At 40.2% G+C, this 16,334-nt stretch overlaps 1 protein-coding gene across 24 annotated transcripts in view; it reads left to right on the top strand.

Moving 5' to 3' along the window:
• Positions 1 to 16,334, top strand: part of TENM3 (teneurin transmembrane protein 3) — a 1,240,854-nt gene that overhangs the window by 192,259 nt on the left and 1,032,261 nt on the right. The window lies entirely within an intron of this gene.

The raw sequence follows: 16,334 nt of genomic DNA, 5'->3' as shown, positions 1-16,334 counted from the left end.
TCCGGCAGTGCGGCAGCAGCAGGAGGCCCCATTAGCTAAAGTGGTGCTTCAGGTTAAGAACAGTTTCAGGTAAAGAACGGACCTCCGGAAAGAATTAAGTACCTAACCTGAGGTACCACTGTATTTTGATAAGAAGGATAGAATGGAGGCCTGTTTGAAAGTGGTGAATGTACTTCCAAGTAATAATAATAAGAAAATTACAAATGTGATCGTTGCTCATGATAATTTTGATATGGTTATTTTGCTACATGTAGGTACTCCTGTAATGCTATATGTGGATACAGCTTCCTATTGTATATAGACTCTGTGTACACACAGCAAAATAGATGTATATAATTTGTTATATATGACAACTTATATGCTGTTTGCTTATAGAAGTTATACCAATTAAGAAAATTATTCACATTTGAAGCAGCTGCTATATGCAAGCTGAAATCTGTAGTGGAAGCCATTTTTATTGATTTTTATTCATTTTTATTGATACTAGGGATACAGCTAGACTGGTAAAGAAAGTGTTTTATATGTGTTGTGTATGCATTATAACATGGTGACACCAGAGGGCGCTGTGGAGTTCCATTTTTGCCAACGTGATTTCTCATATAAAATTTACAACACATTTTCCTGAAACACTTCTTTGATGTGTTTAGATCCAGCCTATAAGTTAATACTGAATGTTTTCATGTAACTTCTGTACTATCCAAATACTGGACCTTTAGCTGGGCCACAAAGTTGTGGTTCTTTGTTGGTATCTGGAGCCATTCTCAAAATGTTTCTGTCAAAGAATCAAATACAAGTTGAAATATTCCCCCCCCAATTGCCTCTTTTAGTATTGTTCAAAGACCAGATTTCATTTAGTGCCTATCAACTAATTTCTTGTTGTACATGGATTTCTCACGATTGAAGAACCATATTATTCATAGTAGCAAAAACTTCACCTGCTGGTACTTAATATTTCATGAAGTCTTATTGTAGGTAGAATATCAGAATTTTGAAATTGTTCCTTCTGTTATGCAGTCCGAAAGTGAAAAAAATAATTTTCTCTTTTTTTAATGTAATGGCATCTCAATCAGTGTTTCATATGCTTCAAAGAAAATATGGTGCAATAAGGCATTTTAGTAACAGAAAAACAAAAGAAGTAATATTATCAGATCTCTGCAGCATCCCAAATTCTGTAAACTTTGATCCAGCACCCCTATCCATAATCTCTTGGTGTCTGCGAGCAGTTATCTTCATACCGAAGCAGGTTTTAATTGACAAGACATCCTTTGTACTCTTTGCTTTAACTTCCCTTCCCTTCCAGTGAGAAGATGCATGCTGACATTCTATTCTCATTGATCTATGCTTCACTTTTACCATTCCAAATTAAAGCTGCTTATACTGGCCAGTCTTCATAACTGGTATCATAGAGCAACTCCTAAGTGTAATAAAAGTATACTGAGAATTTGAGCACATAGTTGCTGAATTCCAAAGCATTTGTTCAGAAGGAAGGAAATCTCTGTGCAAACCATTTTCATCATGCATTATAATCCCTGTCTTCACCTTTGTACTATGTTGCTCAACTCTTTGAGTTACTTTTGCTAGTTAATGTACTGTACTGTGTTACATAATCACTTGTACTGTGTTACATAAGAACACCGAAAGCTTCCTTATATTGAGTCAGAGCATTGATCTATTTACCTTTGTGTTGTCTACACCATGGGTAGGCAAACTAAGGCCTGGGGGCTGGATCTGGCCCAATCGCCTTCTAAATCTGGCCCTTGGATGGTCCAGGAATCAGCGTGTTTTTACATGAGTAGAATGTGTCCTTTTATTTAAAATGCATCTCTGGGTTATTTGTGGGGCCTGCCTGGTGTTTTTACATGAGCAGAATGTGTGCTTTTCTTTAAAATCCATCTCTAGGTTATTTGTGGGGCATAGGAATTCATTCATGTTTTCCCAAAATATAGTTCAACCCCCCCCCCAAGGTCTGAGGGACAGTGGACCAGCCCCCTGCTGAAAAATTTTGCTGACCCCTGGGGGTCAGCACCAGGGGTGGCCAACTCCCAAGAGACTGCAATCTACTCCTACTATAAAAAAAAAACTGGCAGTGATCTACCCATTGGATTGACCAAAGTTGTTGAGCTTTCTTGGGGGGGGGCAGAATCTTGCAATTGGCTGTGCTTGACCACAGACACCCAGCGATCGACCAGTAGATCACGATTGACCTGTTGGACATACATGGCCAAGCTTTCCAGGGTTTCAGATAGGAGTAGTTTTCCCAGCTAGCCTGAAGATGGCAGGAATTCAACCTAGAACCTTCTGCACACAAAGCAGATGTTCTGCCACTGAGCCATGGACGTTGCCCATTGCTTCATGCCAGTGATTCCTGTAAGCAGAATTCATCATCATCATCATCATCATCATCATCATCATCATTTTATTATTTATACCCTGCCCATCTAGCTGGGTTTAACTGTGTTTGAAGGATATACAGTGGTACCTCAGGTTACATACGCTTCAGGTTACATACGCTTCAGGTTACATACGCTTCAGGTTACATACGCTTCAGGTTACAGACTGCTAACCCAGAAAAAGTACTTCAGGTTAAGAACTTTGCTTCTGGATGAGAACAGAAATCGTGTTTTGGCAGCGTGGCAGCAGCAGGAGGCCCCATTAGCTAAAGTGGTGCTTCAGGTTAAGAGCAGTTTCAGGCTAAGAACAGACCTCCCGAATGAATTAAGTACTTAACCTGAGGTACCACTGTAAAACCACAAAGATTAGCCATTGCTCTGCACCACTTTTACTTATCCAATATTTCAGGGTAATATGTGGGATCTATGACTGGAAGCAGGTTCTGACATGTGCCTCTCCCCTGTTGCATGTGGGAAAGATTCTGTCAGGAGGTGACCCTACATCTAGCTACAATGCACTTTTAATCTGCTTTTGTGGTATTTTTCAGTTTTGGTGTTGTCTTTTTATGCTTTATTTTATACTTAGTTTCTTAATAAATTGTACAACACCCATAGAATGTTGTGTTATGGGGCAGCATGCAAGTGATGGAAATCCTAGATACATAAACATATGCCCATAGAACTGACGGGTTTTATTAATTTTATTTGTGCCTAGGATTACAGCAATAGATGTTTGGTTCTCTGTTTTCTTTCCAGCTTTTGTGGTCTCTGTGGCTTTATTTTACCTTGTTTCCTTAATAGCAAGGGCTGGGGGAAAGCAGTAAGATCCGACTACTGCTCAGGGCATTTTTAATTTGTAGTTAAGTTTTATTTTGTCATTTAGTCCTATTAGCAATCATTAAGCAATTTAATAATTAGATGCCTCATTAACATTTTAATGAGGCTACTGGCCATTGGTAAGTGTAATTAAATTAGTTTTATTGTATGATATTTTGAAGCTGTGATTAAATTAGGTTTTACTGTGCTTTTAAGAACAAACCTACGGAGATCTCAGTGTAGCAGCCGTCTTGTTAACTTAGGAAGTGTCTATGAAATAGTAATGTGGGGGGGGGGCGGGCACGGAAAGAAAATTCCCTACCGAGGTTAATCACAAAAGGAAGAGAAAAAAAATTCAAATGTTCCTGCTGCCTCCCACCCCAGGGTTACTAATATATCACTGGTGTTAGCAGTACGTCTCTTTAACATTATTCATTGTGGATAGTTTTATATAATCTGCTATTAATTTTTAAGAAACAGTGCCTAGAAGATGTGGCATCCAGTGCTTTATAAATCAGGGACTAATCCTGGTGTGCTTAGTAAGACAAAACTCCTGTGGAGTTCAAATGGAATTTTACAACACTGGGAACTGCAGGGTATGGCCTTGCCTGAAAGCTAGCTTCATTATATTATTGCTATAGTGACAAATTGGGCTATTGGAGAAGGAGGTGGAGGAAAGAGGGAGGGTTGCAGCATTCTCAGTATCTAGCAAGTAGGGCTTGTTCCTGCTGTCAGAATCTGTGGGGGCGCAGCAACAGGAACACAAGGGCTAATGAATGGCAGGTTGGCAACAAGGCAAATTGCCATATGAAACGCATACTCAGATTTCTTTTCATGTTGTCAGGAATGATATGTGAGTCAAGAAACAGAGCAATTTGTGATAGCCAAATAAATGGTGGACATTTCAAAAGGCCAGGTTGTCACTGTATAAAACACAAGGTCTCATGGATTCACCTTAAGTCTGTAATTTAGATCAGCAGATGTAAAAATGTCTAATATTCCCATCCCATCCGGCATAAAGAAACAGAAGAAAGCATAGTACATGTGCCAGGATTCCCCACTCCCACCCCATGCCTTCCAAATGCTTCTGGCAGTCCTGCGCTGGAGAAACTGAGGGTGGGCTATGTGGGTCCTAAGTGGCGAAAACAGCCTCTACCAGAGACTCCAAATCCCCTTGACCATGCCTTGATGCAGACATACTGTATGGGCACATGCCTGGTATTGCCACATTTCACTTCCCTCTCAGCTGACCACAAACAGCACTCCAAGATGCAGAATAGCACAGCTGGAGGGATTGCAATAGCATAAAAATGCCGGAAGGTGCAGAAGATATTAATGGGAGTTAGGGGAACATGGCACCTTAGGCACCTTGGGTTTACAACCTACTGTTGGCTTGACTTAATTCATACAGTTTGATTTTTAGAATACATGATAGCAACAATTAACAAAAACAGACAAGTTAATATGTTTCCCCTCACACTTCCTTAAGCTGATTTTGATCACTAAAATTTTGTAATGTGTGTACATTCTCTGGTATTTTGAATATAAGAAGTTTTTGTTTGTTTTTAAACTATTTTGTGGTCAGTTAGACATCAAAAGGCAACCTCTGATAATTGATACTAAGTAATTGCATGATACTTGTGTCTGGAGAAATAAGCAGTACTGTGAAACAAATAATTTGATATCAAAATGAAAAGCTTAGGTGAACTGAACTTTCCATTTCATATCTAAAATATTATAATTTCAGCATTATAGCTGAATCACAGAAGAGATTACAGACTGGTTCCTTGCATGTTTACTCAAAAATCCTGTGAGATTTCCTCCTAAGTAATTGTGCATAAAAATCAAGGTCTCCAAACAACTCACATGTCACTTGTCTAACATACTAGGATAACTATACAGGGGCAGCTGGTTAGTTCAGCCTCCTGTGCACATACATGCATTCAATGAATGATCACTGCATATGGTCTGTCTCCTGATAAAGATGGAAAATTCTTCATTACAGTCTTAGTCCTTAAAATTTGTTTTAATTTGTTGGAAGCCACCCAGAGTGGCTGGGGAAACCCAGTCAGATGTGTGGCATATAAATATATTATTATTATTATTATTATTATTATTATTATTATTATTACTACTACTACTACTACTACTACTACTATTATTAAACACAACTTACTTATGCTATGTAAAGCTACAGGTGGCTATTTAAATTACAAATATTTTACCAGAATCAACTGATTTATTTGATTGATTGATTGATTGATTGAATGAATGAATGAATGAATGAATGTAGTATTTTATTTCAGAAATACTTTCAGGATTTGTGTGTGTGTGTGTGTGTGTGTGTGTATTTTAACTAATAATGAAATGCTTTCTTTGTGTGTTACTTGAATTACTAAAAAAAACCACCCATCACTTTCTCTAGCTCTGTAGACACAATGAAGTTGTGTGAACATGGACATGGACAAAGGCTTTGTATGATGATAGGCTCCTAATCTGATAAGATTTTAATTAAAGCCAAATATAGTTGTTCATGTGGTGTGTCTGTATGTGTGCATATATATTTGTGTGTGTGTTCAAAACTGAAAACCACTTTATTTAAAGACCTCCAACACCTCCACAAATTTTCATTAGAAAGTCATTAATTTATTCACAACTTGGTATGTAAATATTATTTATTGCATATTCAGCTCATTAATGGGTCTGTCTAGATCCTCAAAGACTTTTACACATTCAAGTCCTAATTGGCCAAAAGGATTGAGCATAGGTGCTTAACTGGTTTATATAGTGAAAGGAAACTTCATGTGCAAATAAAATGTTCTTGTATTGCAAATGCCTTTCACGTAGCACAGTAGCCCCAGAAATTCTATTTATTATCGTCATATCTCATTTTGTTTTCATAACAATTGTTAAGCATTCAATAATACACTGTGAAAAATGTTTTCAGGACTAGTAGGCATATTTTCAAAGCACATTAGAAAATGGAAAAGAAAAATTGACTTGCAGGTTATTATAAACGTCCATGTAATATAGCTTCATTTTCAACTGTGTGCTTTCTAGACGTTGATCTAGACATTGAAATAGTTTCAGATGACTCAGCAAGGAGCCTAGCCCTCTGTTGGGAATACTTGTTCACAATCTAATATACCTAATTGCTAAGGGTTTTATTCTTTATATTGAAACATCCCTTTTCTTGATTTAATCCTTTTATTTCTTCTGTTAGACCTATACTACATTCAGCATTTCCTTAGCCTCCTTGGTGTTCGTTAACAACATGATTCCTGGACCACTTTAGGAGGGTACCTGATAAGCTAATGATCCAACCCAATGTCTTATCCACCAAAGTTGTGACTTTTGCTATGAGGCAAGCAAAGAAAACGTTCAGACAGGCCATATTATTTGCTGGGGGGGGGGGGAATTCTCCCTGGCCCCAAAAACAATGACAGTGTATTCCATATCAAGGTCCTCACACTAACCACACAAACAAGGTGTGGGTAGAGAACCTAATGGTGAATTGAGCAGAAGAGCTGGGTCACAGCTTGAATTTGTAATAAGTATGTGCACCTGGTTGAAGCCAGGCTACTGTCACAAGCCCAGCCCTCCCTCTGAGTGGCCCATTTGAAAGGACCTTTTGCACCAAAACCGCTCAGCCAGAAGGGGAGGGCTTTGCTATCCCCCAATGGATGGGCGCAACATCTAAGCCTTAGCTGCATCAGGCAGAAAATCGCTGCTTCCCCGGAGCTCCAGGTAAGCGGCTATTGTGGAATGCATTTTGAAATGCTCTCAAGTGTATAACAAGATAGTTAAGCTTCTTTGATGAATTGCTTTGCAACAGTGTAATTATGCATTTTACAGGATAGCAATTTGTATACTGTATAAAGTACAGGTATGTGTTTGCTGTAATTATTAGAGTCCATTGCTTGTGCTATGTTAATGTTTCTGAATTAAGCAACATGAAGCAATTTCTACCATGCTTCATTCCAGAAACCTTAGGGATACTATCTGTGGTTTTCAACACTCGCCTAAGGGAGCTTTGAGCACAAGACTTCTGATCTACTGGATTTTATGCTGCAGTGTAGTTTTTTAGTTGTCAAATAAGATAGAAGCTACTTTATAGTATGCAAGATCAGAACATTTAAGATGGACAAGGCAGATCTGATGCTATTTTTAACAACAAAAAAGTCTTGCCAGACAATATGCAGCCAGACACTTCATAAAAGGGTAATCTTTACGATGAGTCATTACAGTAATTGCCTCAACATTTCCTGCAGTAGTCAAGATAGCACCTTCTTTTTTGCCATATGCCAGTTTTATGAGTGCTAGAAAAATTGATTCATTTCCTGAGAAGCTAAAAGACTGGTAGGGAGCAAATTTGCTTTTCTCCATGAAACACCTTTAAGTAACAACATTGTTCCAATGTTTTGTTCTATGTTTTTAAAATGCCATTCCTCGTTTTTCTATTCATTTTGTCCAGTGCAAGTGATCACCATGATTCTCCACCAGGAATGAAGTGCACAAAGCTTCAGACTATGTCATCTCCCTCCCCTTGCACACACAAGTAAAGAAGTCAAAACATACTCTTTCATCCTGGTACCTCAGGATGCGAACGGGATCCGTTCTGGAGCCCCATTCACATCCCGAACAGAACGTAAGATGCGCCTGTGCGTGCGCGGGCCACGTTTCACCACTTCTGCGCATGTGTGTGACGTCATTTTGACCGTCTGCGCATGCGCGAGCAGTGAAACCCGGAAGTAACGCGCCGTGGATTGCCACCCAGAAGCACGCAACCTGAAGCGTATTTATCCCGAGATATGACTGTATATCCATTATGTACGAACCTGGAAACTATTGTTTGTACTTATCAAACTTAGTTAAGACAAACCAGAATCAAACCCAAATAGATTTAACTGGAAGTTATCATTCTAAAGTAAAAGAGGAATTTCCTCATTTGGAATTGTAGTTTATTAAAAAGTGAAAACTGTAGTTTCCTTTGCGTTACCCTCCCCCCCGCCACGGCCGCTTAACCAGGCTTCTGTGTTACTACAGTTACTCTGTGTTTATTGGGCCAAAAAGGTTCCCACCCCTTTTTAAGGCAACACCATGCCTTTACAAAAGTGTGATAGTAGCGATTACTGAGTAAATATTTTAATGTAAGGTAACTGAAGTCAAATATGCTTTCCACAGATTCAGTTTAAAGTAAGATATATATTGCAGCAGTTGCAAATGTGCAATATTTGGATTAGTCTATTGTTTCACAAATTATGCTACATTAATCATATAGACTTCCATACCTCTGGGCAGGTTTTATTGTTTGTTTATTCCCTACCCCACCAAAAAAAATTACGCCACCACCCCACAAAGAAGCATCTATATTTGTGAGGTTCCATAAAGCATCAGGACTATTGATTCAAAACCCTAAAATGTTTTTTATATAATTGACTTTTTATTGGTATTCTTTGTATATCATATTGTTGTTTTATTGCTATGGCCGATGGCTGACACAAATAAAGATTCATTCATTCATTCATTCATTCATTCATTCATTCATTCAAGCTTTAGGGTTTAAAAAAAACTATACCATGCACACCACTTTCTACAGGTTCAGTAATAGGAAGTGAATTTGTCACCTTGAAAGTACTAAAGATCAGCAGAAATGGAATTGCTGTAGATCTGACCTTCCTTCTTCATTACTGGCTGCCAGATCTATAAGTGGGGGAAAGATTGAGCATTTTACAGCAACATAAAGAAGCTACTGGATGTGATACTTGCTAAAACTGTTAGTGTCTCACATTGGGAGAGGTTTGCTTGTGAATCTCTCTCTCTCTCTCTTTCTCTTTTCATGTGTAAACACAGCAAGAATTAAGACTATGGCATCATTTTATGATCCAAGTTTGTTGCTTCTACCAGCAATTGCTCAGTGTAAACTTCATTTCAAACGTCCATGAAAAAACAGGCCCTGTCCCAACTCTCATATAACAATTGGGTGGTAAATGTGCATTCCTATTGGCAGCTACATAAAGTTCAGTAACGCCAAGATATGCATCACCAGGTAGAGGGAGATATGCACCCAGATCCTCACATGTGTTTGCATATCGGCTATTTGAGTGGAAATAAACTGCTTCTGCACATAGATCCCTTTCTTGTATTGGGAAGTTGCATAGAGAGATTTTGCTCATGTGTGGTTTTGAATTCTAATATCAGACAGTTTAGGAGAGTCACTTTCACTTTGATAAGCTCAGAAACTGGTGGTCTTGGAGGTAAAGGGAATTGTGTTGCGAATTAAATGTGAACCAAGAATTAGCATATATACACTGCTTTTTTCAGCCAGAACTCACTAGAACCATTGCTATTATAAGAGAACAAGGGAGGCATTCACAATGAGCTCTGGCACCTCTTTTTCTAGAAAAATAGCACTGCATATATATACCCCAACAGACCTAAGATTCAGCAATCTGGCCCAGCTGTTACCATTTGCCAACCATATTATATAAACAAAATCTAGTGGTAGTTTCCATGGCTTTGACCCACCCTTTGCATGAACAGAAGGCTGCTCAGCAAAACAGATTTCTTCCCTCCTGCCCTGTGTGTCCCCTGAAAAAAATTCTCCTGAGCATTTCAAGAAAGTTTTTATATTAGGTATGGGTTGTTCCAGTAGGAGAGAAAAACCCAATCTAAGATAAGCATCAATGTGGTTTTTTTAAAAACCACCTTACATTGAGGCGCTATTATTAGAAGCTCAATAATGCATTTTCCCCATCAATCAGCATTGGGCATGATCAAGCAATAAAGTGTCTGGCCAGAATTTATACGTGCTCCCTTGCTTTTCTGAAAGAACTACAACTGATTACTGTGTGTACAGGGCTGAACTTCTTTGAAATGAATAATATATTAAGTGGAACTTTATGGGGCAGGTGCCAAAAAGCAATGCTACTGAGCCATTAGCTATCTATTAAAGCAATAACAGTACACCCTGAGGGCCCTGGTTTTTGGTTACAACATGACACGGTCCTTCATTACATGTTGCCAGTGACAATTCCCTGGTGATATGTGTAAAAATAATATTATAAATCTCTCTCCTATAATTGAGTTATAATGTGAATCAGTGCATCTTTACCTAGCCAAACTGCAATGTCTTATTTTTAACACGATCAGTAGTAAGCATCACTTCTATACTGTCTTGTCCAGAGTGAGGGATAGCAAAACTGATAGTTCTTCCATGGATAAGATTTAGTGAGAAAGTGTCTGGGAATCTCATGCTCTTCTCTAATTCTTGCATCACAAGATTCTGAAACTCATGTTTCCGATTGTGGCAGGCAACTTTAGTTAGCAGCTCTGGAAGCAAAACATGAGAAGAGGCCAAGGGGTGGATGTGAGTAAATGAAGCTGCATCTGTACAGTACCTAGTTTTGGTTTTGAGCTTGTGATGACATCCAATTTGTTTGTTTGCTATAAATAAGACTCTTTATCCTGAAGGAGCCCAGGCCAATGCACAACATAAACAACCATTTGCACGCTTTACTGTGGGTCATGCCCAATGAGTACAGTGGTACCTCGGTTTACAAACTTAATCCGTTCTGGAAGTCGGTTCTGAAACTGAAACCTTTCTTAAACCGAGACGATCTTTCCCTAATGAGGCCTCCTGCTGCCGGTGCCCTTCCACCGTTCGGCTTCCATTCTTAGACCGAGGTAAAGTTCACAAACTGGGACACTACTTCCAATTTTGCAGAGTTTGTAACTGAATAGTTCGTAAACAACAGTTCTTAAACCAAGGTACCACTGTAGTGCCTTCGCTGCTGATTTCAGAGTACAGGAATGTTCATGGTTGTTTAATGTGCGTCCTGTGCAATTTAGAGCTTTGTATATCAGTACCAAAATCTTCGGTTGGGGCATCAGTTCATAGGCAGCCAGATTTGGTTCTTTAAGGATCAGTGTCACATGACCCAATTTAGTTGCCCCACAGCCTGGTAGCCTGATTCTGCACCAGCTTCATATACAGTGGTACCTCGGGTTAAGAACTTAATTCATTCTGGAGATCTGTTCTTAACCTGAAACTGTTCTTAACCTGAGGTACCACTTTATCTAATGGGGCCTTCCATTGCCACCTGACGATTTCTGTTCTCATCCTGAAGCAAAGTTCTTAACCCTAGGTACTATTTCTGGGTTAGCAGAGTCTGTTACCTGAAGTGTCTGTAACCTGAAACATCTGTAACCCGAGGTACCACTGCACTGTACTGATCAGGAGCAAGAGATTATTGAGTAACTGAGTCTGGTAGGGTTGGGGGAAAAGAGGAAGACCACAATAAGGGTTATTACTATCAATAAAGATGGAGTGTAACAGTTCTACCCTCTTTAAGTGCCTCATGGCATTTAAATGTATAGGCACCATTTCTAGGCCAGGGCTCAGGCATTCCAAGCTTTTCCCTCTTGATCAAACATAGTTGCTAATGTTGCCATAGGCATTAAAACTGAATGTTCATATTTGCCTAGAAAATCCAGTGCATGTGGGCATATGGGATAAGGAAAATGTGCTGTAGTTACACATTAGTAGTAACTATGATTAGTGGGTGTATGATAAGCATTGTGAAGTAAAACTGCACAACATACATGCACCAAATGTTAGAGGATAGGCATAACATGAATTGTGCTGAGTGCAGTGCTCTCTTAATTTTAAGGGTCATCAGCACACTAGATGCCATTCAGGAGGGTATAATGGTGTGTGTATCTATATGTTTGTATCTATCTAGCTGTCTGTCTACCTGTAATTATCTTTTCCTGCTACAAGCTTACAGAGTAGCCTTCCCCATTCTGAATCAATATACCTTCATTTTCCAATCAAGCCTGACTTGGTAAAAAGAAAAAAAACGGAACTATCATAGATAACAGAAATTTACAAGTCCAAGAAATGTGAAAGGAGACACTTATATCCACATACACTGCAGTGTCACCATAGCTATAATTTGTGTGAATAGAAATACCATCCATATGTCTTTGGTATCAGCAAAACAGAAGTAAGAATATATTTCATTTGACTGGATCAGACAGCGTGTCCTAAAGCTGGATATTTAATCTGTCACTTTGTGATTTCATAATTCATTGTCCTGTATTGAGTACAATCTAAAGTAGTGATTTCTGGAAAATGTAATCTTTAGGTTCCAATAAACTCTTTGACAGGCTTTGTGTTGATGGACTACTGTGAACTGAAGGCTGTTTAGAAGATCTATTAGTTTCTAGATTATTTTTGTCAATTGTAAATGTTTGGGGTTATTTTTTTTTAGTTTCCACCTACACACTCAAAATATGACTTGCATATCTTTTGTATAAATATCATGAAACATTGACATTATCTCCATGGCCAGAATGCATTATTTGTCATTGACTAGGTCCCTTTGATTGGAGATTGGTAAAAAATACGACAAAACATTTCAAATAAATTGTTTAATAATATTATTAAGAAAGAATGTTGATGTGATTGTATCTTTACATTGCTCATAGTGGGTGGTTGCGGATTTTAAAAGCTGTTGAACAAATTTAGGGGCTACAGAGTATCTTTTCTGCATAAAAGTCAGTCTCTGAAGCTTTGAAAAACTCTCGAGGACATATACTTTGTATGAGTACAAGTTAATGGCAAGCCTTGAACTAAACATCAGTTAAAATGAAAAAGTATTACCTATGCATATGCAGAATCTTGTTTTCCATTTTCTGTTGGCTAACTTTTGAGAAAAGTAACATTTGATTCAGGCCGCATCTAAGCATTGTAAGATAGGAAAATCTGTATTGCAAATCATGTAATTATAAGTTTTCATTGTATCACCGCTTCTCATTCATTCTCATTCACATAGCCTCAGAGGAGTCAGATGGGCTGATGGAAAAACATGCAAACCATTTGACCAGAACTATCTTTGTTTTTGTTGGATGGCCTTAAGCAAATGATATTTAGAACATGTATGCATGTCCTAAAGTCAGCTTAGTACAATATGGGGAAAGGGCATGGAGATCCTGATGCCCTGAGTGCAGTGCTGCTGTCCTCCTAACCTCCATGTAAATGTATTTCAATAACATGCCACCACCTGATATAACTCAGCTAAGATTATTTGTTTTATTTTTAATGGAACCCCCAAATACTTGAGGACATCTTTTTAAAGAATCCTCTGTGCTAGGGAAGATTCTGAATCCTTGCTTAGCATTGATTGAGCATGGGCCTATCACAGAAGGAGTTTTAGCATGAAATTAACCCTTAACAACAAGCCTCTTGTGTGCTTGTGTCAGAGTGGGAGGGATTCCTTATGGGGTGGAGGAGAGTAGGCTGATGCCAGTAACATGAAGACCTTTCTTACAGCTGAACATTTGCTCTCCAGATAGAGCGAAATAAAAAAGGGGCAGGTAATAAGTAAAAATTTCTCAGCTGTTTCTCATATGAGAAAAATAAACAGACTTGTTCAGTATATAAGACATCACATCACACAGCAATAAAGGAGCTGGTTTACACATGTTGGAGCCAGTGCTGCTGTGAATAAGGAAAAGAAATTGCATTATTTTTGACCAAGGTGTTTAACGACAAAACTGGAATTCTTCACACAACCGTCCATGCCAACCAGTGCATAAAAGCATATTGTACTTTGCCATTTTAATTACATTTCTGCCTGCTGCTTTTCTTAATGAATAACTTTAATTAATATAAGTTCTGTCAAGAGGAGCAACATTTGCATCCACATTGTACAAAAGAGCCAACCTAAATTGCTACTCATATTCCCCCCAAACCTGCCCAAATCAGTTCTGGGGATCCCCCAACCATCTACAGCCAAACTGGGGACAGGGTGTATGGGCACCTGGGGAGGAAGTCCCATTGTGCAGCTAAATGTCCATGAATAGTTCTTCTCTATAGTTTATGTTATTTTTGGGAGATCCAGAACTCTACAATTATATTGTGGTGGTAGTTATGGAAAAACAGTTATTGCTACTAAATAAAAGGTTGGGAATGTACTGGCTGGCTATGTTTCATTTCCCTGTAACTACATGTTACGGTTTAAGGGAAATCCCTTATTCTTAAACTTCCCTTAATATATTTAGCTTCCCAAGCTTGCCTTGAGCTGCCTTTTACCAGCATGGGGTCCAGACCCATAGTGATGTCACAGTGATATTCTCATATCAAATTGTTATCATCATGGTAGTGCAGACAAATGTCCTGGGCACTCCTTATGCCATAGTTTATCCGTCAGGGAGAAACTATGGGTGGCTGGATATGCAAATACTGATTGGAAATGTGGAAAAAGCAGGGGAGAAACATCTTGTGGAAACAAAGTGAGTTTGGGGAGCAAAGGCAAGGATTAAACTGAGTCAAGACAATATCTTTCACAGCAAGGGTTTGACAAGGAGTTTGACCTCTACAGCAGTGGCGTAGCGTGGGGGGTGCCAGGGGTGCCGGCCGCACCGGGCGCAACTTGGGCGGGGGGCGCACTCGCACTAGCAGCTCTCTGCCCCTACTAAAATCCACGGGTTAGGGAGCCCGCGCTCGCTCGGCTTGGTGAGGAGGTCGCAGAAGGGGGAGAGCAAAGCCTTCTGCCGCGGGCAAAAAAAGGAGAGGAAGCCGGGCGGGCGGGCGGGGGTCTGGCTGCGCCTGCTGCTGCCGTTGCCGCTGCTGCCGGGCTTTGACAGCTTGGCGAAGCGGAGGGAGAGGAACTTTATGGTAATTGCTGCTCTCTCTCCACTGGCCGCCTGGGTAGTGAGCCGAGCCGAGCGGAGCCGGGAGTCTGGCGAGGGGGCGGGAAGAGACTTTCCCCCCTTTTTTCCACCTCGCCTGGTCAGAAAGGAGAGCGGAGTCTCCTCAGGGCGCCCTCAGGCAGGGCAGGGCAAGGCAAGCAGAGCGAGGAGGAGAGAGAGGGGAAAGGGGGGGAAGCAGCCAGGAAACGCCGCGGTGTGGAGGGGGAATCAATTAAGGAGAGAAAGCGAAAAGCCTTGGAGAAAGGGAAAAAAGGAAAGAAAAGAGGCAGCTCCGGGAGAGCGCGGGGGAAAGAGAAGGCTCGCTGCTGCTGCTTGGGAGAGTAAATTACTGTACTTGCCTTGCCCCAGGTTAGGGGGCGCAAATTACTTGCCTTGCCCCGGGTTAGGGGGCGCAAATTACTTGCCTTGCCCCGGGTGCTGATAACCCACGCTACGCCGCTGCTCTACAGGGAATTGATTTTTCCTGATTTGTTGCAGAAGGGGAGAGAAAGAATGGGGAAACTTGTGGATGGTGAGATGTGTCATGCCATCAACACAATCGATCCTGAGCAACCCCTCTGGCACCAAAGTGGTCGTTTGGTATTCTGAGGAATTTTGGTGACTGAAACAGTCAGGATGATGGATAAAGCACAAGTGTCCTAAAATTAGTGGTGAAGACAACTAGGCATTTGTAGAGTGAAAAATCATTTACAGTATATTGTGTGGCAGTGAAAGGAGAGCTGGCTCCATCACATCCTTGAGTAGCTGTCCAACAGTTCTTTTGCAGGGCAGCTTGTTTCTGTGACAATGTGAATGGCCACAATGTGACAATAGGATGGCCACAGCTATTGTAACCCGGGAATGTGGACATGGTGCTTCCTACATCCAGCCTACCATATGTGTACAATTAACCTTGCCCATTGTGACTGATTAGAACTAGCCAAGTCGCATTGGCCATGATGGCCAATAAACTTAGTCCCAGTAAGACAGAAGCTTAGTCCTACTAATCAGTTGCCCTATAAGGGACTGATTTTCAAGTTTGGGGAAAATGTTGCCTTACTTTTCTGGCAGGAACTACATTCCTCTTGAAATAGCAGGTTCATAGCTTGAGAGTGCATTTTGATCCCTCTTTGCCACTGGAGATTCAGATGGCCTTGGTATCTAGGAGGGCGTTTCATTGCCTTCAGCTGGTGTGCCAGATATGCCCAGTCCTGGATGGAGGCAGCTTGGGCATAGTGACCCACTCATTTTTAACTTCTAAATTAAATTATTGCAACATGCTCTATATGCAGCTAGTGCAAACTGCAGCTGTTAGGATGCTTAATGGAATGCTTTGCAGATATTGTGGTCATGCTGAGTGATTTGCACCAGCCCCCTGTTTCAGGCATTGTTGTTAACTTAGACCAGTGATGGCCAAACTTGGCCCTCCAG

Source organism: Podarcis gaigeae (genome assembly GCF_964106915.1).
Source record: "Podarcis gaigeae genome assembly, chromosome: 9".
Classification (NCBI taxonomy): Eukaryota; Metazoa; Chordata; class Lepidosauria; order Squamata; family Lacertidae; genus Podarcis; species Podarcis gaigeae.
Note: the sequence above shows the minus strand (reverse complement) of the source record. Positions and strands in the feature narration are given on the sequence as shown.